The following is a 26,477-nucleotide window of genomic DNA, read 5'->3' on the forward strand; positions in this document are numbered from 1 at the left end:
GATTTCAATACCCTAGTAAAGGCCCCACCTGTTACTAATAGCATGCATTTTTTACTAGAGAAGATAGACTCAGAGGCATCTGGGTGCCACACAAAAACTGACCTCTCAGAGGAGAGGTATAAATGCATCTCCATGGTCTACCATGCTTCTGGGTTCACAGCGATATCCCCTCCTGAAGCTGGAGGCACCTTGCTACCCATTCACCCATCCAACATTTTCTTTACCTTTTCAATATCTTCAATTTCTCTTTTTCCTTTCTTTCCATGAAATAACACCCCAAAATTCTTTCCAAATTTAAAAATACCATCCCAGTTTCCTACTGTACTTTTTAGTCTTTTTGGCTAAAAAAGCTGTTAATAATCTTAAATAAGTGTTTTATGAGTATTGACTCTATTTCCTCTCATTTACTCTCTTCTCAGCTTCCTACAATCAGGGTAACTTTCTCACCATGCTCCCAAGGATGCACTCAAAATCACTAAAGCTTGATCTTCTCTACAGTTGTAGGAAACCTCATTTGTTCTGATTTTTCTTCACACTTTTAAAAGTACAGGTAGATTCTGTTGGCCCTTTAGAACTCTTTTCTCTTCTATGTCAAGAGGAACAGCAGATAGTTCAAGGTTTTCTTTTCTTTTTTTTTTTTTTAAAGATTTTATTTTATTTATTTGACAGAGAGAGAGAGATCACAAGTAGGCAGAGAGAGGGGAGGAAGCAGGCTCCCTGCTGAGCAGAGAGCCCGATGCGGGGCTCGATCCCAGGACCCTGAGATCATGACCTGAGCCGAAGGCAGCGGCTTAATCCACTGAGCCACCCAGGCGCCCCTCAAGGTTTTCATTTTGGGCTCACATCTGTATTGCACATGCACTGTTGCTAATTAGCTTTGGAAATCAGCCAATTAAAAGGTATGGTGAATACTCTCTTCTGATAATTAACAAGATTAATCAAGAAACACTTCCAAAGAGATGGCATTTCCAGTCTCTGGATAGAGAGGCGAGCCATGTTTCACAGCTCAGTGCAAATGGTATCCAATGGAGTTAGGCAGTTGCATCCTGCTTGTCTACTCATGCAAAGAGGTGAACTCAGATAATTCCTATCAAATGCAAGGCTAAAATCTGCCTCAAAAGCATCTCTGGGTCTGCCATCATATAAGGTTAAGCTGGTGACCAAGGCTTCTATGGATTGGGCAAGGCCTTGCCCTTGATGAGCACTGATGAGCAAATGTGAGCCAGAGAGAGTGAGATAAAGAGAACACCTAAATGAACACGCTGCCTGATAGGAAAGTATTGCTACAATCCCATTCTTTACAGAGTTAGAACCAAATAATACATTTCAGCCATAAGTAATTTTTTGCTTGATTTCTTCTTTGAAAGGATTATTTTGGGAAATGGTTAATAGCACTAATATTTCCTGCAAATTAAACTACCTTCAAAGTATTCATACATGTCAGGATTAAGACTATTACACTTATTGGTTATATTATAGAGAAGAATATTTGTCCCATACACATTTTTTCTAATTAGAATTATGCACTGTTCTTTTCTTGGAAGATACAGAATTCTAGAACTTAGAATTTATCTTCAAGAGCTTCATTCTTAAAATCTTAAAAAAAAAAAAAGTGAGATGCCTGGGTGGCTCAGTTAGTTAAGCACCTGCTGCCCTTAGCTAAGGTCATGATCTCAGAATCCTGGAATGGAGCCCCACATCTGGCTTCCCAGATGGGAAGCCTGTTTCTCCCTCTGCCTGCTTGTGTGCTCTCTCTCTCTCTCTCTCTTTCTCTGTCAAATACATAAATAAATAAAATCCTTTTTTTTAAAGAGAATTCATTTTAATCCCTTACAAAGGAATTACAGAGTAGAATTTCCAATGTATTCTTCATCCTAAAAATATTATAAGTCCCCTGAAGATTTTATCTAATACTCAACTTTAGGGCAGGAACTTTAGGTTTTTAAAGTAGAAATGTATTATATGGAAGATATTGGTCAGTTCTACTGGAATACCAGAGGAAATCCCCTCCTGCTAACTAGTGCAGATCTGTCTCTCTTCTTCACCTTCAACAGCAGTACATACAGTTTATTACCAGAAGAGAATCCTTCACCTGAGTTCTGGTAATTCTTTAACTGTCAGAAACACTTCTATTTTTGAAGTTCTTTTCAATGATCCATTCAGAAAAGAAAGGGATCCTGAAATTTCAAAGTAATTGCTTAATTGAATTTGTTTCACACTCTTTTCCCCATCCCATGCCTCCAACACAGACACACACACTCTGGATAACACTATGCAGTGATAACATTTTATTTTCCTTTTTTTCCCCATTTTTGTCTCTCTGATGTGTGTGTGTTTGTGTGTGTGTGTGTCTTTATATCATCTACGCTGCAGATTTATCCAGAATCCACTTTCGTCCTCAGTGGCCCTTTAAGTGTGTGTCTGAAATTGTAATCACTATGTATTCTACCCATCCTCTATGCAGGTCACCTTCATTTCCATGGATTCCATTTATAATTCTTGGCTCATTATTATATTTTTCTATGTAACTTTCAATCCTTTAGAGCTTCTTACATGCTTAGCATATTTCTATACATCTCTCTCTTTAATTCCCAAATGCAAAGAAAACAAAAGCTGACAATGTTTTCTATCTTTGATCATGTATCCCTCTGTTTTTGCATCAGGAAGATTTTAAAATTCAAATGATAAATGAAAGATAATAAAAAAAAATTCAAACAAATTTTTTAAAAAGTGCTGAGGAACTCTCTTAAATATTTGGGGGGGTAGGCATAAGGAATCTGATGGTTACATAATTTATATGTCTTTAGCCACTGGCTATATGGGACACACAGTTTTTCCTGGGAGATAAATCCTGATTTCTGCCAAACTCAAGAATTGCTATCTATAGAATAGGAGGTGGAAAGGGAGATAAACCTTCTCATATACTCGTGAGATATAATAATATAAATTAGTAAAGCATTTCTTGAGGACAGTTGGGCAATCTGTGTTGAAAGCCTTAAGACTGGCAATGATGAGCATGTGGAAAAGAGAATTCATAAGTAATTAAACAAAAGAAAAGCCTTTCATGGACCCAGGATATAAATGAGCCATGAATTGACAAGTCTTAATTTTAAATTTTTATTGAGAAGGAAAAAATGTAGCTGCCCTCCAAGAAACAATTCAAATCAAAGATAAAGGAGGAAAGAGGCTGACTTGGTGTGAGTGAACAAAGCTGAAAAAAAAGTAGCTGCCATCTGGGTTAACTGCAAACATTGGCTAAAGATTCTGCATAAAAAATTCCGTTAATTCAGTGGATTATAAGCAGAGAGGAACAGAAGTGGGCTATAGAAACTTCTCTTTAGTAATCAGAAAAATTAAGACACAGTTGCCATCAGGCAGAGAGTTAAGATACTATTAATTTTCTTCTGCTTTCATCTTGCTCTTCAAATCCAAAATTATTATTGCAAATATATTTTTTAACAGCATTGTTGAGTTATCATTGCTACACGAATAACTGTACATACTTAATATGTACAACTGATGAGTCTAGACATATGTAAATACACAGAGTGGTAGAAACACTATCAGCACAACCAAGGAAATGTATATATCCCACACCTTCTAGAATTTCCTTATATCCCTTTGGTTGTTGGTGGCGTGGGGGAAGGGGGTTCTGCAGGATAATAAGAACACTTAATGTGAGATGTACCCTCATAACAAATTTTGAAGTGCAAATATTGTATTTCTAACTATGGACACTATGTTGTACCACGGGTCTCTAGAACATATTCGTCTAACAATATATCTCATAGACTAATACCTTTATTCATGTTTTAAAATTCCTCATGTTCTTTCCATGCTGAAGTATCTTAATTCAATTCACCTAACATTCACAGGAAATCTGTAGAATGAGCCAGTAACCTTTGAACATCAGAATTTCAGCAAGTAGAACAGAGCCAGAGAGGCACGCACTGAGCAGGTGGGCACTTCAACCTTGCTAGTCACTAGCATGAGTGTGCAGGTGGGTGAACTCCGTGTTTGCTCCTGTGTGTTAGAAATACTCCATACAGAATAACTCAAATAAGACAAAATCAACAATAATTTTCATTAAAGAATGTATCACCTCCCTGGAACTCCAGAGGCAGGACCGGTCCCAGACAAACATCTCCCTTCACGACTGCCCTTTTGATCATTCCATCCTTCCCCATTGTTCTTTCATGCACTCATTTATACCTTAATTGTGCTGCACTCTCAACAACAGGCCACACATCTTGCTAAGTTTCGGGGATATAGATAAAGAAGCTGTGACTGCTTCTTGCACAAGTACACAGACATGGGGCACCTGGGTGGCTCAGTCATTAAGCGTCTGCCTTCCGCTCAGGCCATGATCCCAGCTGAACTCTGCGTCGCGCTCCCTCCTCAAAGGGAAGCCTGCTTCTCCCTCTCCCACTCCCTCTGCTCTCCCTCTCTCACTGTCTCTCTCTCTGTCAAATAAATAAATAAAATCTTTTTTATTTAAGTATACAGATGTCTATGTAAACAGAGGCTCAGAAATCAATATGAAAGAGTCATAGCAAAGGGGTAGAATAGCATAATGATCAATTCTGGACTTGGTGGGCTAAGTAGGGTTTCAGGATTCCCATTTGTCATTTATGTCACTTGGGTAAGTTATTTGGTATCTATATACTTCTGTTCTTTATCCCCCAAATTAGGTAAAACGCATACATTAGAAAGTTTTTGTGAGAGCTAAGTTAGATGAAATAGTATCAATAAAAGAGCTACCATAATATTCAGGACAACCTGAATTATTCCGTCACGTTACCATATATATATAGTGTACAATATGTCACTAGGTCACCTTTTTCAGTGGAAAAACTCTGAAGTGGATCCGGTCCTCTTGGTGGAGCAGGGGTGGTTGGGGAGAGGTTTCCTCTTGATCAGCTCTGCTACTGCACAAGATCGGGAAGTCCCGCGTGTTCTGCCCCAGGCCCTTGGTTAGGCAATTCTTTTCTCTCCAGGGTGCCTTCTCTTAACCTTTTCCACAGACGCACTTACCAAGCGTGGGGAGCAGAAAGTCTCACTTCACAAGTTTTCATACAAATCCTTCTTTCTCACGTAGGCCAGCCTCCGTCTTTGTTTCCGGGAGCAAACAGATGCGGGGAATATACAGAAAGCACACACAGACTAAGTTTGTGATAGAACCCTCACAGAGCTTGGTTGAGCACAGACAGACAGAGGAGTCCTTAAATCTGTCCTGGGGGTGGGAGGGGTGGGTCAGAAAGATTTCCCAGAGAAGTCTTTTAAGCTGAGTACTGTAAGAAAACAAGGAATTTTCTGGGTGCAGCAGACAGGAAACACAGGAGAGTATCTCATGCTGAAGAAACAGACCACGGAGAGGTGCTGAATCGCTAATTATGTATTTGTGTCTAACCCATTTGTCTCCAACTGGTGAGTGCAAATGGCATTTTCATACCCAGACCACAAAGGTCCTTACCAGACAAACTGAAGAGCACCAGCCAGCCCTTTTCTCTAATGTTCCCTATTGCCGGCCCCGGATCGGGGAACCTCTAGGAAAATGTCAAAGACACTCAGAGAGGAACCCACTCACATTTTGTTGTTCCACCTCCCCCATGGACAGGCACTGCCTGTTCCAGGGGCGCTGCCGCTGCGGACCCAACACTGTCGGGCACGGCGGCCACGGCTACTCCACTTTGCGGCAATGCACTCTTCGGAAGAAGCAGCCACCAGGTTTAGGTGCAGAGACAGCGATCAGATTTACATTGCAGAAACATCATTCTGGCTTCTGGGTGGGAACGAATTTAGGGAGAACAATTAGGAGCCTCTTCCCATAATCTAGGGACAAAATTACAGTGCCCAAATTGTGTAGTGGCATTCGTGATGGAGAGAAGTGGAGAGATCTGAGAGATATTTAAGAGAAGAATCAATAGCACTTTCTGATCGATTAGAGACCTAGAGCTATAGGAGGGCAAAGTCACAGATAATTCACCAGTTTCTGGGTTGAAAATTGGAGCCACAGGGTGCTGCACAGTTCTATCAGGAGAGCTGTGTGTGTGTGTGTGTGTGTGTGTGTGTGTGTGCATGCACGTGTGTGGATGATGGGTGCACATCAGAGACAGGGAAGCTGAGACAATAACTTAAGGCTTATAGTCAGAGAGTTAGAAGTGCCTATAGACATTTAAGTAGAGACTTTCCTCCAAACATTGCAAACTTGATCCATTTCTTTGTGCATTTCCAAACACCTAGAAAGAGGCCCTACCTTTTAGGGCACAAGCCAGCTCTCTGCCTGTTTCTTTTTTTCTTTCTTTCTTTCTTTCATTCTTTCTTTTTTTTAAAGATTTTTATTTATTTATTTGACAGACAGAGATCACAAGTAGGCAGAGAGGCAGGCAGAGAGAGAGGAGGAAGCAGGCTCCCTGCTGAGCAGAGATCCCGATTCGGGACTCGATTCCAGGACCCTAGGATCATAACCTGAGCCGAAGGCAGAGGCTTTAACCCACTGAGCCACCCAGGCGCCCCTCTTTGCCTATTTCTTGCATGACACCTTTCCCAGCTGCCCCAGACCACACTGGCCTCCTCAGCACCTGAACTGCTGTGGCCCCAGGACGTATGCATCTCATCTACCACCTAGCATATGTTCCCGTGTATTACATATACTTGTACTGCATATACTACCTTGTGTTACATGTAACATCTGTGTTACATATACTTCTATTACGTATACTACCTTGCGTCACAACATTCAGGTATCCCCCTCTCCTAACCTATAAGAAAGATGAAAGCATAGAATTTTTTTTTCATTATTTTCTAAGCTATTAGAAAAAAATCAGAACATGCAAATGTTGCAAATGATCAAAGACTCAGCAAACAGATTCTAGATTCTTCAAGGTCAGGGAAAAGAATAAGGAGTTATATTTGGGTATTTGACACAGTAAAGGAGCTTTATGCATCGTAGGGACCATTGTTGGCAGCGGAAAAGGTAAAGAGCTCCTCTTGAAAAAAATAATATCTCTGCTGTAAAAATGTAAAACATAAGGAGGGCAGTGTGTGAGAAGTAATTAAGGAGACTAAAGTGAGGATGATCTTTGTAAAGAAAGGATGGGAGAAATTATAAAACTACTGTATGTTAATGATATTAATACCTAATGATTCTATAATGTTTGCTACATATCAGGCATTATTCTACACACTTTACTTATTACTGTGATCATTACAACAACGCTATGAAGCAGGAACTATTATTACCCTCACTTTAAAGATGATAAACTGGAAGCACAGAGAGATTAAGTCACCATCAGTCCATTTGGGCTGCTAAAGCCAAACACCATAGAGTGGGTTGTTCATCAGTTCATTTTTCACAACTGTGGAGGACAAGAAGTTCATGATCAAGGTGCCACCACATTTGTTGTCTATGGAGACCCTGCCTCCTAGGCTGTCTTCTCACTGCATCCTCATGTGGTGGAAGGGATGAGGGAACTCCCTTGGGATTTTTTTATAAGGTCATTAATCCCATTCAGAACCTAATCACTTCCCACAGGCCCCACGCCCTAGTATCATCAGCTTGGGGGTTAGGATTTCAGCACAGGAATCTGAGGATACACAGCACATTGCTGTCACTTCCCCAAAATCACACAGCCAGGAAGTCTAACCAAAGGCAGGATTCTAACGTAAGCAATCCAGGCTCTAAACCCACATAAGCTTAGTTTTTAAAAGAATAAGCAAATGTGAAGAAAAAAGTCTCAATTTAGAGAAGAGGGTTGCAATTAGAAATACAAGCATATTGGGGTGCATGGGAGGCTCAGTCATTAAGTGTCTGCCTTAGGCTCAGGTCATGATCCCAGGGTCCTGGGATAGAGCCCTATATCAGGCCCCTCGTTCTATGGAAAGCCTGCTTCTTCCTCTCCCACTCCCCCTGCTTGCATTCCTTCTCTCGCTCTCTCTGTGTCAAATAAATAAATGAAACCTTAAAAAAGGTGGGGGGGAATACAAACACATTGAGTGTTTTAATGGGTATACCTTCCATGTGACCTGTTCCAAAAAGAAATAAATGTTCTACCATATGAAACCTAGCATAAAATTCTTAAAAGATCATAATGGCCACCATTTATTAAATGTGTACTGTATATCAGGCATAATGCTAAGGAAGCTAAGGAACTTCCACGTATTACTTTTAATTTTTACCTGAGTTCTGTTAAATAATTACTAGTCCTGCATTATACCTAGGAATATTGAGCTTTAAAATGGTTGTCATTTACACAAGGCAAGTGGAAGGACAGAGCTGGGCTCAAATCTATGCCTGAGCAATCCCAAATTCCAACTTATTTCCACCACCTGTTCTGTCCCAGAGTAGATGTTTGTGCCTCACTAAAATTCTTATGTTGAAACCCTACCCCAATATGTGATGGTATTAGGAGCTGGGGCCTTTAGGGAGTAATCAGGAGTAGATGAGGTCATGAGGAAGGAGTCCACAAGAATGGGATTAGTGCCCTCATAAGAGACGCAAGAAAGCTTCCCTCCTCACTCTCTCCCCATCTGAGAACACAGCAAGAAACTGGCAGTCTGGCACCTAGAAGAGAGCTTCACCAGAACTAGACCCTGCTGGCATCCTGACCTCCAATTTTCAGCCTCCGAAACTATAAAAAGAAATTTGTGTTACCGTATACCACCAGTCTAGGGTACTTTGTTATGACAGCCCAAGCTGACTAAGACACCTTAAAACAATATTCTCTGACTCTGAGTTTACAAAACTGGCAATCCGTAGAGGTCACCGTAAACTCCTACAGCTCCCTGAATCTCATCTGTGTTTCAATGGGTGAAGAAGCTTGCTTTCTTCATGTGGTGTTGGATATAATTCAGTGTTTGGGACAAAGGTGGATATAGCACTGAGCACAGACAGTGAACAGCATTTCTCCTGAAAAGAATGAAGTCCAACACGTAGACATGAGGACATGAGAGATAATGTTAGGTAACTTACAGAAAAATGTAGTGAGCGTATGAATATTAATATTCTGGATATGTTTTTTAAAAGGTAATTTTTTTATTATTAAGGGTATTCTGTACATTCTGTCAGTACAGAGGAGACAAAAGGGACTAAAACTTTTAAAATTGAATGTCATCCACATTTTTAGCTGGGATAGTTAGTAGAAAATTGCTGCATGAATCATGTGAAAAGATGGAAAGGTAAAGTGAAAAAAACGGAACAAGAAGTGAAAAAAACGGAATAAGAAGATTGAGTCTATTCCTTGAGTTCAGCAAAAGAGCTGTGTGATATATGGAGGAGATTTCTAACTTCTTAGCACTCTAGTTTATCTGGTTATAAACTGCAGATACAGTTCCTATTTTACAGGCGGAGCAGACAAATAATATACATGTAAGGCTTATGTGTAAAAAGGAAAACATTCACTCTACAGTTATGGTCCTTAACTTGTATTTTCCCTGTGTTACACCTAACATGCTTTTATAGGCATTATTTCATATGACCGCACAGTATTATAAAATGTTGAAGGATGTGGCCCCAGGATATAAAGTTTCCAATCTTAACATCTAAAAACAAGAACCATAATTTAAAACCATAGTATTAAAAGAACAATAACACCTCTTTAAGACTGAGCCAAGTTTATTTCTAAGCACATTTTTTACTGTGAGCTTCTCATTCGCTACACTGTATTCTGAAAGAACAACTTTAATAATCTTTTTGACTGTCAGCGGTTCTTTTATTCATTCATTTGTAGAAGATAGGTGCTGTTATGTTCTTAACTGTTCATTTTTTTCTACACATAATTATCTTATTGTGAAAGATTGTGTTTTGCAAGAAGCAGTAAAGTCACTTTATCTCACTGCTTACCACAAATTCTAGCAATCAAACAGTGAAATGAGACTCACCTAACATGATTAAAGAGTTAGAAAACATGGCCTAAGTAAAAAGGTTAGCATAATTATACTGGATAATTTTAATCTTTTTTTTTTAAGTCAGAGTTGATTTCATACTGCCAGTAATACTCTCTATGTTCATTTTTCAGGATTTGAGAAAAAAGGAATCTTCACTATTGTATGAGAAATCCAGTTTAGGAACAAAAACTACTTTTTGACAGCATTTTATATAGAGTCCACATAATTTAGCTGAAAGAACTAGGTATTGCAAGACCTGCATTAATGACCCAACTCTACCCCTTATTCAGCAACTTGATCTTGGCCATGTTTTCAGATGAGCTTTCCCTTGCTTATCTGTAATGGGAATAAATTGCATGTGCTTCCTGCCTCCACAGTTGTGAAAATCCAAATGAGAAAATGTATGAAAAGCACTTTGTAAACTGTAAGAACTAAACAAATAAAGCTGTTATTGAGTGTGGGAATTGGTGGCAAAAATTCTTTTTTTACAAAAAAAATCTTCAGAAGTAGGTCAGAGTCTCATCACGCTGGGAGGTTGGTTATATCCACTCTTCTGCAAAAGCAGCAAGAAAGATTAGGTCAATGCTATGTAAATACTTAGTCATGAAGGGATATTATTCTACTTGCATACATAGGCAGGAACATAGAGAATCGTTTGCATTTACTTGACAACAAGATATCCTATTACTAGTGCTTTGATTATCTTGTATAAAAGCCTTATAGGGACAGTTGTCCTTCTCCCAAATCTTTTTCAACTCCTCTCTCTTGCAAGTGTATACTTCTTTCATTGGACCATACTACACCTTACTAGGCTACAATCATCTTTGTCTCCTCCGGCACCTGCCCTCATTCAGTGAGATCCTTACTTATTCATGATTGCGAGACAGCAGCGCCTCCCAGCTGCTCTCTACCCCTGTCTTGTTATGGTCATATACCTTGCAGTGATTCCTCCTTCCCTTTCTATGGCCTTTGTCCATGACAAAGTGGGGTGTCCTGGGACTATCCACATTCTAAAAATAGATTTTCAGTCTAAGAGTATAAGAATGTCCCATCATGTCTACTTGGCCACTTGGCCCATGAACTTTACAGGTCACATACTTTTTATTCTTTCAGAAATTCTTTATGCTTTACTGAAAAATATCTTGCTATCTGGTTAAGTACTGCCAGGAAGATCATTCTGTCAGGGTATCAACTATCACCTTAACTTAGGCATTTCTTGATTTCTTTCTCCCATATCCATACTACCACTCTCATTATCGACCAAACCTGAAAATTTCCCGTTTTTCCTTCCAGCATCAAAAGCATTGTATTTTGAAATGTTTTATCTATTAAACTGCATTTTATTAAGTAATATTTTTCTGTTTTTATTAACCAGATATGTCTATAAATTCACGATCCATATGGGACAACTGCTACCACAGAGTTGATAAAAAAAAGTGCAGTGAAGAATTTTGGGTTTTTTTATTAGCCTGAGCTGCTTTATAGAGGGCAAATATAAGAATCCTATTTCATTGTTTGAAAGTGCTTATAACAACTCTGTTGTAAAGTGAATGCTTGGGTCTCCCACAAATTCATACACTGAAGCTCCAACTTTCAATGTGATGGTTTTTGGAGCTGGGGCTTTGGGGGGAGGTAATTAGGGTTTGATTAAGAAAGTATCCTTATAAGAAGAAAAAAGAGAAAGATTCTCCCTCCTTTCTCCCTCTCTCTGGATATGCACCAAGGAAAGGCCATATGAGCATACAGTGAGAAGGTGGTCATCTGTAAGCCAGGAAAGAGCTCTCTGCCGAACCTGACCAGGCTCCACTCTGATCTCCAACTTCCAGCCTCCAGAACTGTGAGAAATTAAATGTCTGCTACTTAAGCCACCGAGTCTCTTTTATACTTTTTATTTTATCATAGCAGTCCAAGCTGACTGACAAGCTCATGCAACCCCACTGCTACCCATAAGATTGAGGAATACAAGGTCAGAAACTGCTTCATTGAAACAAGACCTCTGAAGCAACTTTATGTGTTTAATTCTTTGACACTGACCATGGTATGTGCATTAAACTATGTGGCTTTCATTCACCCAAAATTGGCTTGGACCATTCTATTTAATTAAACTGCCAGTCACCATATATAAGTTATTCTATGATCTCAGAGGGAAAAAAAAGATACTCTAAATATTTTATTGTTCTTGGAAAGAAATTTTGTTTATGATAAAGTATTAATAAATGCTCCTTTTTATGAAAACAGGTTTTTGAATAAAATTACAGTTGAAAGTAAGAGAGTCTACTTACAGTGGGTGTTTGCATGCCCTTCTCCTATCCACTCCCAAAACTTTGAAAGATAAACATTCTATATGATGAATGATAAAACTGAATATCAAAGAGGAATATATTTGTCCACAGCCATTGCGCTAGCTGGAGATACAGCTAAGATTTGCTCCATGGGTTTTCTTGAATCTAAAGTCCCCAAACTTTCCAACAGATTTCATAGTCATTTTAAATCACAATCTGAACCCCATTCTGATCAAAATTTAGTCTCTGCAAGTGAAGCAGATTCTTAAGGAAACTATTTGTATTTCATGCCCTAAACTCAGACATATTTTCTAGTGAAACTGAGAACCTGGGTCACAGAGGTGATGACCTTTAAGTCAGCCCATCCATTCTGGGCACACCTAAACTGAGTGACAAATCATTCAGGAGAATTTAAGAGTAGGAAGGGTCCTTCTAATTATCCATGAAGGACTGGAGCAACTTTGTTTGGAGAGAAGAAAAATGACCCCATACTCTTAACCAGGAGTAAATCTTGATCTTTTCATATGACTCTTAAATAACATTTCCATTAAGCTTTGGCAGTGGATTTCACTAACCACACCCTTAAGCCACACATGTAGACACACAATATGGGGACTCCTGGCCCTGGTACTTTCTACCTGTGTGATCTCTGTCTCAGTTTTCTCATTTATAAGTAGGGACTTAATAATAGTACCTGGTATTTACAGTTATTATGGAGATTATTATGGAGATTCTATAATACGAATAAACCTCTTAGAAAGTTTCCTGGCACAGTAAATATTAAATATTATAATGGTAATTATCATTTTTTGAATGTGTACTGTGATGTTTTATAATACTTCAGTAGAAAAATATTTTTCTGACTTTAACTTGACTTGGTCTAGATTATATTATTACAATGTTCATTTACCATTCCAGTCTCTCTGTAATCACCACTTCCCCAAAGAATGATCCTTCCTCACTCGAGGTCTCTGACAGAAAAACTGGAATGAGATTTGAAATCACAGCCAACAAACCCCCACAGACAGAGATTAAAAACTTACTGACTCCATCAAGTTAACAAAATAGATACTACTCAAGTTGAAGACAAATGCAAAGGTCAAATTAACATAAAGAAGTATTTGCTAAGATAAGAAATAAATATCAGCCAAAATAAAAACAACTTTGAAAAATGCAAAATAGAAATTCTGAAGGGAGCGAAGTGCTAACATATAAACTAGAAATACACTTCAAAAATTCCAGAGAGGACGGGAATACAGGATGAGCTTGGCCATAAAGCAAAAACAGGTCTTGTTCTTTGGAACTGCATTGAGGGAGCTGTGAAAACTTTATCTTACAAGCTTCTCAAAGGCATTGAATTTGGTTGGTCTTTCACACGTATTTGCTGTTACATACCTTTTTCTGAACTACCTGGCTGAGGTATAATAGTAAGAATAGATTTTATAGCCATGACTCTGCCTTTACTTTTGTTTCCCATTATTGTGCCAATGTGTACCGGTCAGTGAATGATTGTTATAGTCATCATATCACTACTTTTAAAGATTTTGATCCAATTGAGAAATAGCTGGGGAATCCGGCATACTTGAAAACATCAGCTTTATTACTTGTAAACTGAATGAAGAGACCTTGGTTTTGGTCTTCAGGCAGCTGACTCCTCTTTTCAACAACATACGCTCTCCCAGTCCACAGGCAAAACTGTCCATGTACCTACCATCTCCACATGCTGCCCCACTTGAGGATCTGACCTAACTGTTCTAATCCTAGATTCCAGGACAACATAGCACGTGGATCACGGATCCTCGAAGTCAGACTGACTGGGGCATGTATCCCGGCTCTGGAGTTTAACCCTTTTATGATCTTATGTAAGTTCTCTAAATTCTTTCAGCCTCAGGTTACACTTCTCTAATGTGGAGACAAAAGACTTGCCCCAGATGAGAAACACAAACCTCCAAATCCACTGTGCAAATAAACTTGTTTATTACATAACTGGGCACAGATTTCTGATGTTAAACTGTTGAGTCACAGGCCGGCTGAACGCTCAGCCTATATCACATTGAGGATTTCTGCTCATTCATCATGCTGGACCACAGACAATTTTGGGGTCTTACAGTTGTCGAGAGGGTGGAAGGTAAGGAGAAAAGCTGCTCCCGAGTCATCAGTACCCATGTTAGCAATGCAGGTTGCTGTGGGCTCATTCCACACAAACCCATCCCAGACCAGAGTTTCGACCTGCCACTGTGGGGAATGAGGAGACCGTTCTGGGACTGCTGCTACTTCTGTCTGCCTGACTGCTTCAGGTAGCTGCTCCTCTGTGCAGGCTGAGAACAGGAGCTCTCCTGATGAGAGGGCCTCAGAAAGCATGTCCCTCTTCCCCTTTTCCCTCAACCAAAGCATTTTTCCCCCCTCATTTGTGGTGGAGAAACAGCCCTTTCTGCTACTTTCTGCTTCTTGCAGCTCCAAGTTACCCTTCTTTAATCCATGAATCCTCTTTTGCAATTCTTCTACTACATTTGGAGACTAATTTCTCCTAAGAATTTAGACTTTGTGACATGCGTTCTCCTGAAACACTGTGGTATCTTCAGGAATGGAGGTGAATGGATGGGTGAAAATGCTGGTGTAGGGGGAAGCAGAGAATAACTCACACATACACTCACACTCACACTCACACTCACACACGCACACAAGTATCTGAATATGCTACCCAGACATTGCTCATCTGGGCTGTCAGTTGGAGATAAAGTAGGAAAGATATGCCTGGCCTATAGGGCATTAATAGCATAAGGTGTATTTTATTGGGAATAATGCATATAAGTGATGGATCATTTACACCGAATGTGATGAAAAGCACTAGAGTGAAAAGAGAAGACTTCAGATCTGAAAGTGTGTTTATGTATGCGTGCATGATTGGTGTCTGAATATACATGTAGAATATTTAAAACAAATTCAATTTATGATGTCTCACTGATAACTATGCACTGTTTGTTATATCCCTAATATAGTGCTAATATGACGATTGGTATGAATTAAGTTTAACATTTATAAGATATAAAAATATTATTTGGCTATTATAAGGAACAAATACTGAATTATTTCTCAGAGCAGCTTTGATTCCAGTCTTCAAAAAAACTCTCTCTGAAGACTTGACACCTTTGTCAAAGAGATTCACACATCAGACCAACATGGAAGGGGGAACCTGCACTGACATGGAGTCCAAAATAAGAAAGTCCTTCTGAATGACCCTAAGCTGCCAGTCAAACCTCCTTCAGATGACAGGGTGCTCCACAAGAACTTCAAACAGCTCCTGACAACTCCAAGAATAGAGGGGACATTCACACAGAAAAGGGACAGGGTTTCTAAAAGGGATACACACACACACACACACACACACACACACACACACGGATTTTTTTCCTAATGTGAATCAACATCCTATTTAGGAAGCCACAGCAAGAGTGAAAACTCATCAATTATTTGTGTTCATTGTTCTTCTCTGTGTTTTTCCCTTTACCAAGATTAAATATATATATTTAATAGCAGACTAGCAGGCAACCCTTACATACCAATTAGAGGTAAAAGGAAATAACAATCCAGCATCTACAGAAAGAATCACCAAGGAATATTCGGCCAATACAAGTTCAAAGAAGAAAACAAACACTAGCTGACAATCTAGAAACAAGCCATTTTTCTCTAAAGATATAGTTGAGGTGGAAACAAATGAGGACTACCTACCTAGCAGATTTCATGGAGATAGAGGCATATGGAGGTCACACAGAAAGTGTTACAGTATGGCAAGTTAGTTGTTCACAAAAATCAAAGTGAAGTTTCATGTTTATAAACTCCAGCCATACTATTTAAATTCTTTTGTGTTGCTGGATCCTATAGTGGGTTTTATTATTATTATTATTGTTTAATGGTTTAAGGCTGTGACTTGGGGTTTAGTCATCTTATTACATAGATCTTCTCTTATTAGATACTTTGTGAATAAATATTCTTTCACATATTTTATGTGTTATATTTCAGAAATTTTGAAGGCAGATAGACAATGTTGCTCACCTCTTTCTTGAATGTTGAATCAAAATCAATGCCCAGTTGGGGCTGCTAGTAGCTTTCAGACTTGATATTCGTTCAAGAACCTCCAAGGGGAGAGCCAGAGATGTTAGTGGCGAGTCCCTTTAGACACATGCATCTCTTATATAATCCAGGCCTTGCTTGCAACCAGATGTGGAAAGGGCAAAATTGCAAAAATTCAAAAAGCATTATAATCATAATGCTCAAGGGCATTTTATCCCCATCCAGGGGACAGAGGCTCACTCCCTCCTCACTATAAAAACACCTGCAGATGATTTCCTGGTGTAGATTTACCAGAGCTCCATTTCTAACCCTTAGGGTAGAGAATAAGGTACTTTGTTACAAACCTTAAGTGCAGTGTCAACATGCTAAGACCATGTCCCTGAGCTCTTGTTCCTTACAGCATGGAAGAAAATGACCCTTTAATGTGTACTCAGTCGAAAAAATATTTGTATTAAGATATTTCTCTGAGACTTCTGTGCTGGGAATTAAAGCTATATCTATACACATAAAATAAACAAACTGCCCTATGGCTGATCCGCTCATTTCAACTGTCTTAATGATCAATGTGATTGTTGCACAATCGATTCAACTGCAGCAATCAGTATTATTCACAAACTCCAGGAAATCTGGTGCAAATGAAATGGCTGGGATGCTGGAAAGTGTTCTCACTTACCAGGTATTTGACTTAAGGAACTTTGACGTACTAAAAATCATCAAATTTTCCTTATTGTTTTTGTACCATTTGTAATCTGATCTTTTTTCCGTCAGAATTTTGGGTCTTTACATAATTGTAAATTCAAGATAATCTCTTTGAAATGTAATCACTAAAAATTTCTCTGAAATATTCTCAATAATTTATTATGATTTTTATCATGTGAAATACATATATGATTAAGGAAATTTGACATACTAAAAATCATTGACTTCTACTTTTTTTTTACAACTTACAATTTAATCTTTTTTGAGACAAAAGAGTCAAAGTTTTGACTTGAATTTTGAGTCAAGTATTGGGCCTGTATATAATTTGAAATTCAAGAAAACCTCTTCAAAATCTAACCACTGATAATTTCTCTAAAATATTATCAGTATTTTATTATGACCCTTACCATGTGACGTACATATGTAAAACTCAGGGGAAGAATTCCATCCTAATTTCCAAGGGAATGTACGCTAAATGTCTAAACACATTGTTTGGTTCACAGAAACTTAAATCAAAGTCCAGTATCTTGGTGCGGGGTGGGGATCTCTTTGGAGAATTTTCTGTAGTATATATCACATGCAAACATGTCAAATTTGGCAGATTTCTCTAGGTACTTTTCCAATAATCAGAGACAGACAGCAACCTAAAAGGATTCAAAAATTCTTATATCTAGGTTTTTCAAAGATTGTCATGTAAGAAAATTTGTTTTTTTTCTATATGGTGAACATCAAAGAAATTAAGTCTGATAGAAGCCACTTTGTTTGGTAAAAGTATACTGCAAACAAAAGGTCTCCAAGAAAAGAATATAGTACAGGGATCTTTACTGGCCTCACAGTGAAGTTTTAACAATATCAAATCTCTCAAAGTCAAAAGAATTCCAGGTGGATTGCTGTGATACTGAATGCAAAAGAGAAAAGAAATGTATGTAGGTCTTCATGAAAAATTGTTCACTAATTATGGTGTATATATAATTGGGGCTCTTCTGCTGGACACACAATGCTATCCTCCAAGGAAAGTTGGATTTCTCTATTAAAATACAGGAGAGGCACAGTATACTAAGTTCACAGAATATCTGTATTGCCAATTCATTTCTACCAAAAATGAATTGTATTCCTTGTGGAATACAAGGAATGCATTCCTTTAAGATAGCAGTTGTCAAACTTTTTGGTCTCAGGATCCATTATACTTTCTGAAAACTACTGAGGAACTCTAAGGAGCTTTTGTATATGTGGGCTCTATCGTCTGATATTTACTCCATTAAAAATTAAAGCTTAGGTTTTATTTTTTTATTTTTAAAAAAGATTTTATTTATTTATTTATTTGGGGGATGGTATTAAGCACAAGCAGGGAGAGAGGCAGAAGGAGAGAGCAGATTCCCTGCTGACCATGGAGCCCGATATGGGGTTCAATCTCAAGACCTGAGCTGAAGGCAGACTCTTAACTAGCTGAGCCACCCAGGTGTCCCAAAACTAAGGTTTTAAAACAGAAGAACACCTAAGCACACATCCCGTTACCTGTCAGAGTGATGACATAATCACTTATGCAAACTTTGGAAACTTCACTGACCAAGTGTGGGAGAAGGGAAATGGCACACAAATGTCTCACGAAGAATGTGACCTCAAGGGGCACGTGGGTGGCTCATTTGTTTAAGAGTTTGACTTTGATTCACGTCATGATCCTGGAGTCCCAGGATCAAGACTTACCTAGGACTTCCTGCTCGGTGGGGAGACTGCTTCTCCTTCTGCCCCTCCCCCACGCATGCCCCCCACCCATAAATAAATAATCTTTAAAAAAATAGGTTGACCTCAAGAACTCCCTGAAAAGATCTTGGGGATCCCCAGGTTTTCACTGGCCATACTCCTTATGAGAAATATTGTTCTAAGTTCTCTTTCTCTCACTTGTCAAAGAAAAATCAAAAATCATCATTATCACAAAGATTTGCTTGGAGGGTCAAATAAAATGATGTCACATAAAGTGAAAGAGTTTCATTAATTTTATGTTACATAAATACAAGCTTCTACAAGCTGTAGATTTATTAGCTGAAAAAATGGATATAGCAATACTTGCCTTTCAGGGTTGTTGTGAAAATTAGTATTGATGTCTGTCTAACTCAAAGTAGGAATTTAAAAATTGTAAGACTTGCCTAGTTTATTCAATTTATTTCTAAGTTTTCATTAATTACGAAGCAAAGTTTTGAAAAATATGTAATTACTGGGAAAAATTTTTTCTTCCCATACCATAATGATAATATACATTTACCATAATGATAATATACATAGGAAATGTATAATTAACCATCACCAGATTATTGTTGTTGCTAGCCAAAATGTTCTGAATGTTCTGTACTAAATACTGAATAAAATATGAAGAAGAGTCTTCAGGTTCAATCCTGAAAAGAAATGAAGTTTATTGGACATAATGAAACATGAATATAATGTTCATACAAAGTGTGGTAGGCCGTAAATACCTGAGATGATCGACAAAGGCTTCCTGGAGATTATACCACTTGTGGTGGACTGAAGGAAGAGATATGTGGACATATGACACTGGCAAAAGTTGAGCAATGGACCTTTCAATAGGAGGGAATCACCTGAGCTGGAATGCTATGAATAGGTCAGGTTTGTAGGCATTCCCTGCTCCTCACAAATCCTAGATGAGCTGATAGCAATAGGATTGGATTAGAGGTTTGTGTTAGCAGCAGTTAAGTTTCCTCAATCCCACAAAGTTTAAGAGATTGCTTCTCTTCACCCCAGAGGATATAGGTTTTCTTTCTGGAGATGCTTGGTCAGAGAAGCTCTGTGTGGGTACAAGCTACAAGGTGCTACTCTGAAAATGGAGGGATTCAATTCATAACTGCATTCTGAAGACTGACAGCCCCACCCCTGCACCTACACCCTGATCCTGGCATCCTAGACAATATCAGTGATGCAAAATAATGGCTCTAAAGAAATGAATTATGGATACTGAACTTGAATATCTACCAAAAAATGACTGATTCTCTAATCAACCTACGGGAAGACCCATCAATCAAGAAGCCCACCCAGCAACACAGAGTATTTGAAAAGTTTTTAGCATCTCGCTCTTAAATTTGGTTAGTGATCTGAAAAACAATGATTACTAGACATCTGAGAATAGCCTCTACCATGTAAGATGAAAAGCACACCTCCTTATACCTTGATAGCTAGATAGGTAGCAATATGACATATGATGGATGGATGGATGGATGGATGGATGGATGGATGGCTGGTTCATGGATAAATAAATAAACAGATGGTCATAGAATTCTGGAATCAGACTGCTTCAGCTGAAACACTGGTTCTGCTCTTTGCCAAATGATCCTCAGCAAGTCACTCAGATCTTTAAATTCTAATATTCCTCATCTGTGAAATGGGGATAACAACAATTTCCATCTAATAAAGGTGATGATTACATGAAATTAAGTGTTTTGGGAGCACCCAATATATATTTTCATTACAACTGACTGAAACAGTGTAGGATATGCTTGAGAATCAGAATTTTTCAGGTTGGTTGAATTACTGGGAACATAGAGTAGAAAAAGAATATGGAGCCAGCTGGTCAGATATGTTGACTATTACACACCACCATAGTGTTAGGATACATGAGAGTTCTTTATAGCAAAAAATGTTTACTCTTGCCACCCAGCAAAGTTTCTAAGGGTCATTTTCTCACATCCTTTGCCTGGAACAAGAAAAATCCCTTGACTCTTGAATTCACAATGTTTGAAAATACCATAATGGCCTGATATGTCTTTCTAAGTACATTTGGTTGTTCATTTTACATTGTGAACACTCAATAAATGTAAAATTAATATGTAATTAATTAACAACAGTGAAAAGCCTCTTCTCCCCCTTGCACAAATAGGGATTCATAGCTCTTTCAATCTTCTCAGGGTCCCTTTCCAAGCCTCAGAAGGTTGGATATTGTGGCAATTAATTGTTTAAACACATTATGAAGGATTATGATAAGAGACAAACATAAAGTGCAATAAACACTTGGTAACCAATTTATTTTAATAGCAGTTTCTCTGCCAAACCAGCAGATTTTTCTAGGACATCACTCCCTTCTATATTCAGCTAAGAAAGATTAGGAGAATTTCCTTTAAATGGATCTACTCATCATTCCGTACACAGTCATGAAAAGCCCACTACTGGACCATTTATATGGCCTGGCTAAAAGAAAAGTTAAGCTTCTTCAACTCTTTGGAGCATCAAGGAACTAGTTTCCTATAACAATGTAAATAGGCATTTCATTAAAAATATCAGCAAGGGACAAAGAAAGCAGGAAGTGACACCAAGGAAGATTAGATAACACTGCCTAATAGGAGAGCTTTTATTCATGAATGATTGAAGGCTTTAGATATGTGTCTCTTTCCTTAGCAGAATGTCATCCTTAGAACAAAAATAGTAGCAGGAGCAAGTATAGCATTCGGTTAAATCAATCTCAGATGCTTCCTCAAAAAGATGTCATCACAAATTGATTTTCCACGAATAGCTTAAGTCTTTGCAGATACTTGGGCTCCTGGGTCTCAGGTTTTCCTGCCCCAGTACATTTATTTTTCCCCAGAGAACTTTTGAAGGGGAGGGGAGTTGACAGAGATTTAGAGCAGACGATGTTTAATGGATGATTAGTTACCAAGACTGTAGGCCTAAAAATGCATTTTATTCAATTTCATTCAGAAAATTGTATGCAACTAATGAAAGATTTCTGCATTGGGTGGGCTAATGCAATATGTATGTGTATATGCCAGTACGTGTGAGCCTGCCTGTGGAGAGTCTCCAAGTCTTCAAACACTGATTTTCTATAATTGTGTACATTTTTCTCATGACCAAAAATTTAATAATACATGTGCACAGATAATTGGAAAACTTGGCAAGTATCTGTCCTATACAAAATTCTCTATACCCATACAGAGAGACCGGACAAATATTGTCTTGCTAAGAATCAGGTTAGAACTGAACACCAGTAAGTTATTATAAAGGAATAGTCTTGATTTCACTGTATGAGTTTTATTGAAAATGTTGTACTCTACAAAAATTATAAATTGCATGGAATAAGAAAGTCCCTTTCAAGAAAGTTCCTCTTTTCCCCAGCCCCAATAATCTCCATGTGCTCAAAACACTCAAAAACAATAACATGTTAATAAAAAAAAAACGAAATAACAACAAAATGGACCCAAGTAGGTTAAGTATGAGGTGGTGAGATGTAAAATTTGTAGCAACTATAGTTGCAAACTTTGTTTCTTCCATGGCTGGGACTCAGTTCATTAACATCTTGTTCTACTTGCCTGCCCCTGGTTGTTGCTAATTTTTAACATTTAGAATAGTAATTTGTCTCAATATCATATGTTTATCTTTCTTCATAATGATTTTTGAAAATGTGAAAAACAGAAGGTGGTTCCCTGAAATTTATGATTGTTGAAATTTGACAGAAACAGTGGACCAAAGTTTGCAATCAGTCCTCGGGGAGCCCTGGATTCTAAGCAAAGCCTTCATCCTTGTTAATTAGCCCCCCAATGCTGACAGGACTTCTATGCAGAATGAATGGCTTGTTTTAAAACAGAGCTGCACAGGTACACACACACACACACACACACACACACACACACACAATCTTTTTTATGCAACTGACTATTTTAGAAAGTCTAGAATTTTCCAAGACAGTTCTGATGTCAAATATCTTATCCATTGTTAGATTATATCTGACCATGTGTCCAAACATGGCTACTCTATAATTTGTGTGTTTTTATTACTGAGATAGAGCCTGCTGTACACCTGAGTCCAATAGTCACAGATTGATAAATTGTTTGAAAATCTTTGATAATATTTCTAAACAAATATAGTGAATAGTAATGACTTAAAGGTCAAAAACTCTTAGCCACTCTTGTATTTTCTAACATTCCTCTGCAAGTCAATATTAAACAATGACTAAATATACATAGCATGTTTTAGAAGATGATTTCAAAATAAGAAGCATCTGGGGTTTGCAGAAAATCATCACATGTCACATTATTCTTTTTTAAAAAATGCTTGAATGCAAATATGAGTTGACCTATACTTGATGATCCATTTTGATTTCATTATCCAATGTCTTAACGTGGAAGACACTGACAGTTCAACAATTCATTTTCTGTTCTCTTTTCGGATTTCTTTTATTTTTAATTTGGAGAAAGAAAATGGCATTTTATTTCCTGCTTTCTATGGACTCGAAAGTCATAAAATTGTAGAGGAGAAAAATTGTCAATTTTTTAAAGGTTAAATGCCTGGAAATTAGAGTGTCTGAAAGGGCAGACTCTGAATGGATTCAATGCTGAAAAGTAGATAGTACTGAAGAACAAACTCAAAGATGAGTATTGAACAAAAAGATTGGGCAAAGGTAAGTATGTAAAGACAGACTCAGTGACACCCTTCCAGGGATTTCTTTTGGCATTACGGTTGCATTGAGCTGCACAGAGTATGCACACTTATTTGACCACACAATAGAGAAATGCAATCATGATTTGAAGTGGACCATTAATTCTAACGGGGAAATCTTCAGTAAGGTAAAATGTCCCTTTCCCTCTGCCCCAAATCTTTCCTTTTGAAGTACAGAAAGGGAGCTCTGTAGGGGAAAAGAAAATCTCAGGACATCAGGCAGAAAACAAGCTACTAATTGCTGAGGGAAGCAGAGTTAGTGCACTGTTTGAATTTCCCAGAGAACTATCTAGAACAAGCTCTGCAGATAGGTTTCAATGTAGGAAACATGATTTTCTGGCAGAGAAGGTGGATATTTTCTGTTCTTGTCATTCTTGAAAACAGTGGGGAGCACAGGGAAGAAGAAAAGAAGATTATTCCTTGTGGGACTCATCAAGCATGAAGTTTCCCTCTTCCCCCAGGAAAATACAGGCTCAGGAAGATGTCTCTAGAGCAGATTTCTACCTCCAGCTATCTCTGTAAAACACACTCACTGGGATGCTTAGGAACTTAGTCTATCCTGGCAATGTCTACACATTTGTTTGGGTCCACCTGTACTCTGCAGTTGGTCCTGTTCCTTTTCCCTTATCAGTACTGAAATCACCCTTTGTGAGTATTTTAAAACTATCAAAAAAAAAAAAGTGATTTTTCCCAAAAGTTAAAGACGCTGGAAGCCACTAAAGTATAATTTGGTGCAAACCTGTCACCCTATGAATCTTTAAGCAAATTCATGCAGAAAATGTGTAAATACCCATTTAATGAGCCAGATGTTTCTGGTGTCTAAACTATTCCTTGGGAATAAAAGGAATCTTTAGGACACATTGAATTCCTTCCGCATATTCCAAAGCACCTACCTTATTCCCTAGGAATAACAGAAATATTCATGTAATCTAAATTAATTAATACTGACAAGTTGGGGAAGAAGTCTTCCAAAGGTGTTTATCAGCATCATCAACAGAAACAAGATTTAGAAAATCTGCTCTGTGTGGGAAATCATGCTCCATAGCGCCTCAGAGAAAATGAAATAGCATACCACACAGTGCCTGGCTTCAAGAAACTTGTTATCTATGTGAAGATACAATAAACATCTAAAAAGATAAATAACAACAACAAAGGACTACAAATTACATGTATAATAGAGGTACTATAATATTGAGATTATAATAATAAAGATATATCTGGTCTGTGTCCCCATTGCTAGCACAGAGCTCCTAGGACCATTGGGGTTTCTTAAGTGAGGAGAGGTAAAAAGTATCTTTTGTTTTGTTAATAAGGTGACTTTTGGAAAGCACCTAAAGATAGGGGTTTGTTGCCAGGAGAAACTACTAGGTGATTAGAAGGTTGGAATTTACTTTCAGTACTACCCCATGATTTCCAGAGAGGGGAGGAAGTGTTGAGTCAATTGTAAGTGGAAATAATTTAACCAATCATGCTCATGTATTGAGGCCTATCTATAAAAACCTAAAAGGAGGGGGCTTGGGTGGCTTAGTCAGTTAAGCGGCTGCAATCAACTCAGATCATGATCTTGGAGTCATGGGATGGAGCCCCACATTGGGCTAACTGCTCAGTGGGGAGTCTGCTTCTCCCTCTACCCCTCACCCTGCTCATGCTCTCTTTGACTTTCTCTAATAAATAAATAAAATCTTAAAATAAACAAACAAACAAACAAACCAAAAACAGAGAAACCTAAGAGGATGGGTTCAGAGAACTTCCAGGATGGGGAACCTGAAAGAGCTACCATGCCCCAAACTCCATGAAGACAGGCCCTTTTGTTTCAACCTCACCCTGTGTGTCTCTTCATCCAGCTATCATTTCATACTCTTTAATATCTTTTGTCATAAAGCAGTCATCTAATGAGTAAACTAGTTTCTAGAATTCTGTGAGCCATTCTAGCAAATTAACCAAAACCAAGAAGAGGGTCCTAAGAACCTCTGATTTATAGCCAATGGGTCAGAAGCACAGATTACAACCTAGACTTTTGACTGGCATCTGAAGTGGGGGCAAGCTTGTGGAAATGAACACTTAACTTAGCAAATCTGGTGCTACCTCTGGATAGACAGTGTCAGAATTTAGTTGAACTGCAGGGCCCCCAGATGGTGTTAGAGAATTGCTGGGTGATGTGGGCAAAACCCCTACACACTGAAATTGCGTGCAAAATTTCAAGTACAGAGAAGTAACTTAAGAAATAAGAATAGGATACATTACCTCGATTGGAAAGGGCCTTAAAAATCTTCTAGCTGAATAACTTACTAATACTTGAATCCACTTTAAAGATAAGAGTTCACATTCACTAAATGTGTGTTATTGCACCAGGCACTGTGCAAAGTACTTTGAACATATATACTGAAAAGAGTATATTCATTATTCACATAAGTTCACAAGGTGAGATTTTTTTTTTTTTCAAAATGAGGAAATCAAAGCTCAGAAAAATTAAATAACTTGTCCAAGATCCCACTGTTGGCAAGGGACAGAACAGTGATCCAAACTCAGGTCTTTCTTGTCTAAGGCCTGTGCCCTCCATTGAGGGTAACAGACTTGCCGTGCAAGAATGGTAACAGTCTTAGATCCCTTCCCCAGTTATGGAGACTCAACACCTTCCCAGCAGATTGTTTTATCACTGGTTGCTGGGGACCCTAGTAAAGGTTTCACAGAAGTGAATGTTTGAGAAAGAAGAAAGTCAAGAAGTTCATGAAAAAGATATTAATCAAATTTAGAAGAGCAACTTCCTAATCACACATGTGGTCCGTGGCACGCAGGTTTGTACTCTAGATGCAAAGGCTTTAGAAGGAGTTCAACTTTGTACACTCAAAGTCAGCCTTAGGTTGCTAAGAACTGCTGATTAAGAATACTGGTTTCTTTGGGGTTTTTTAAAAATTTTATTTATTTATTTATTTATTTGACAGAGAGAGAGAGAGAGAGAGTGTGTGTGTACAAGCAGGGGGAGAAGCAGAGAGAGAGAGGGAGAAGCAGGCTCCCCCACTGAGCAGGAAGCCGGATACAGTCTCAATCCCAGGACCCTGAGATCATGACCTGAGCAGATGTTTAGAAGGTCGGCACTTAACCTACTGA

The sequence above is a fragment of the Meles meles genome, chromosome 2, assembly GCF_922984935.1.
Source record: "Meles meles chromosome 2, mMelMel3.1 paternal haplotype, whole genome shotgun sequence".
NCBI lineage: Eukaryota > Metazoa > Chordata > Mammalia > Carnivora > Mustelidae > Meles > Meles meles.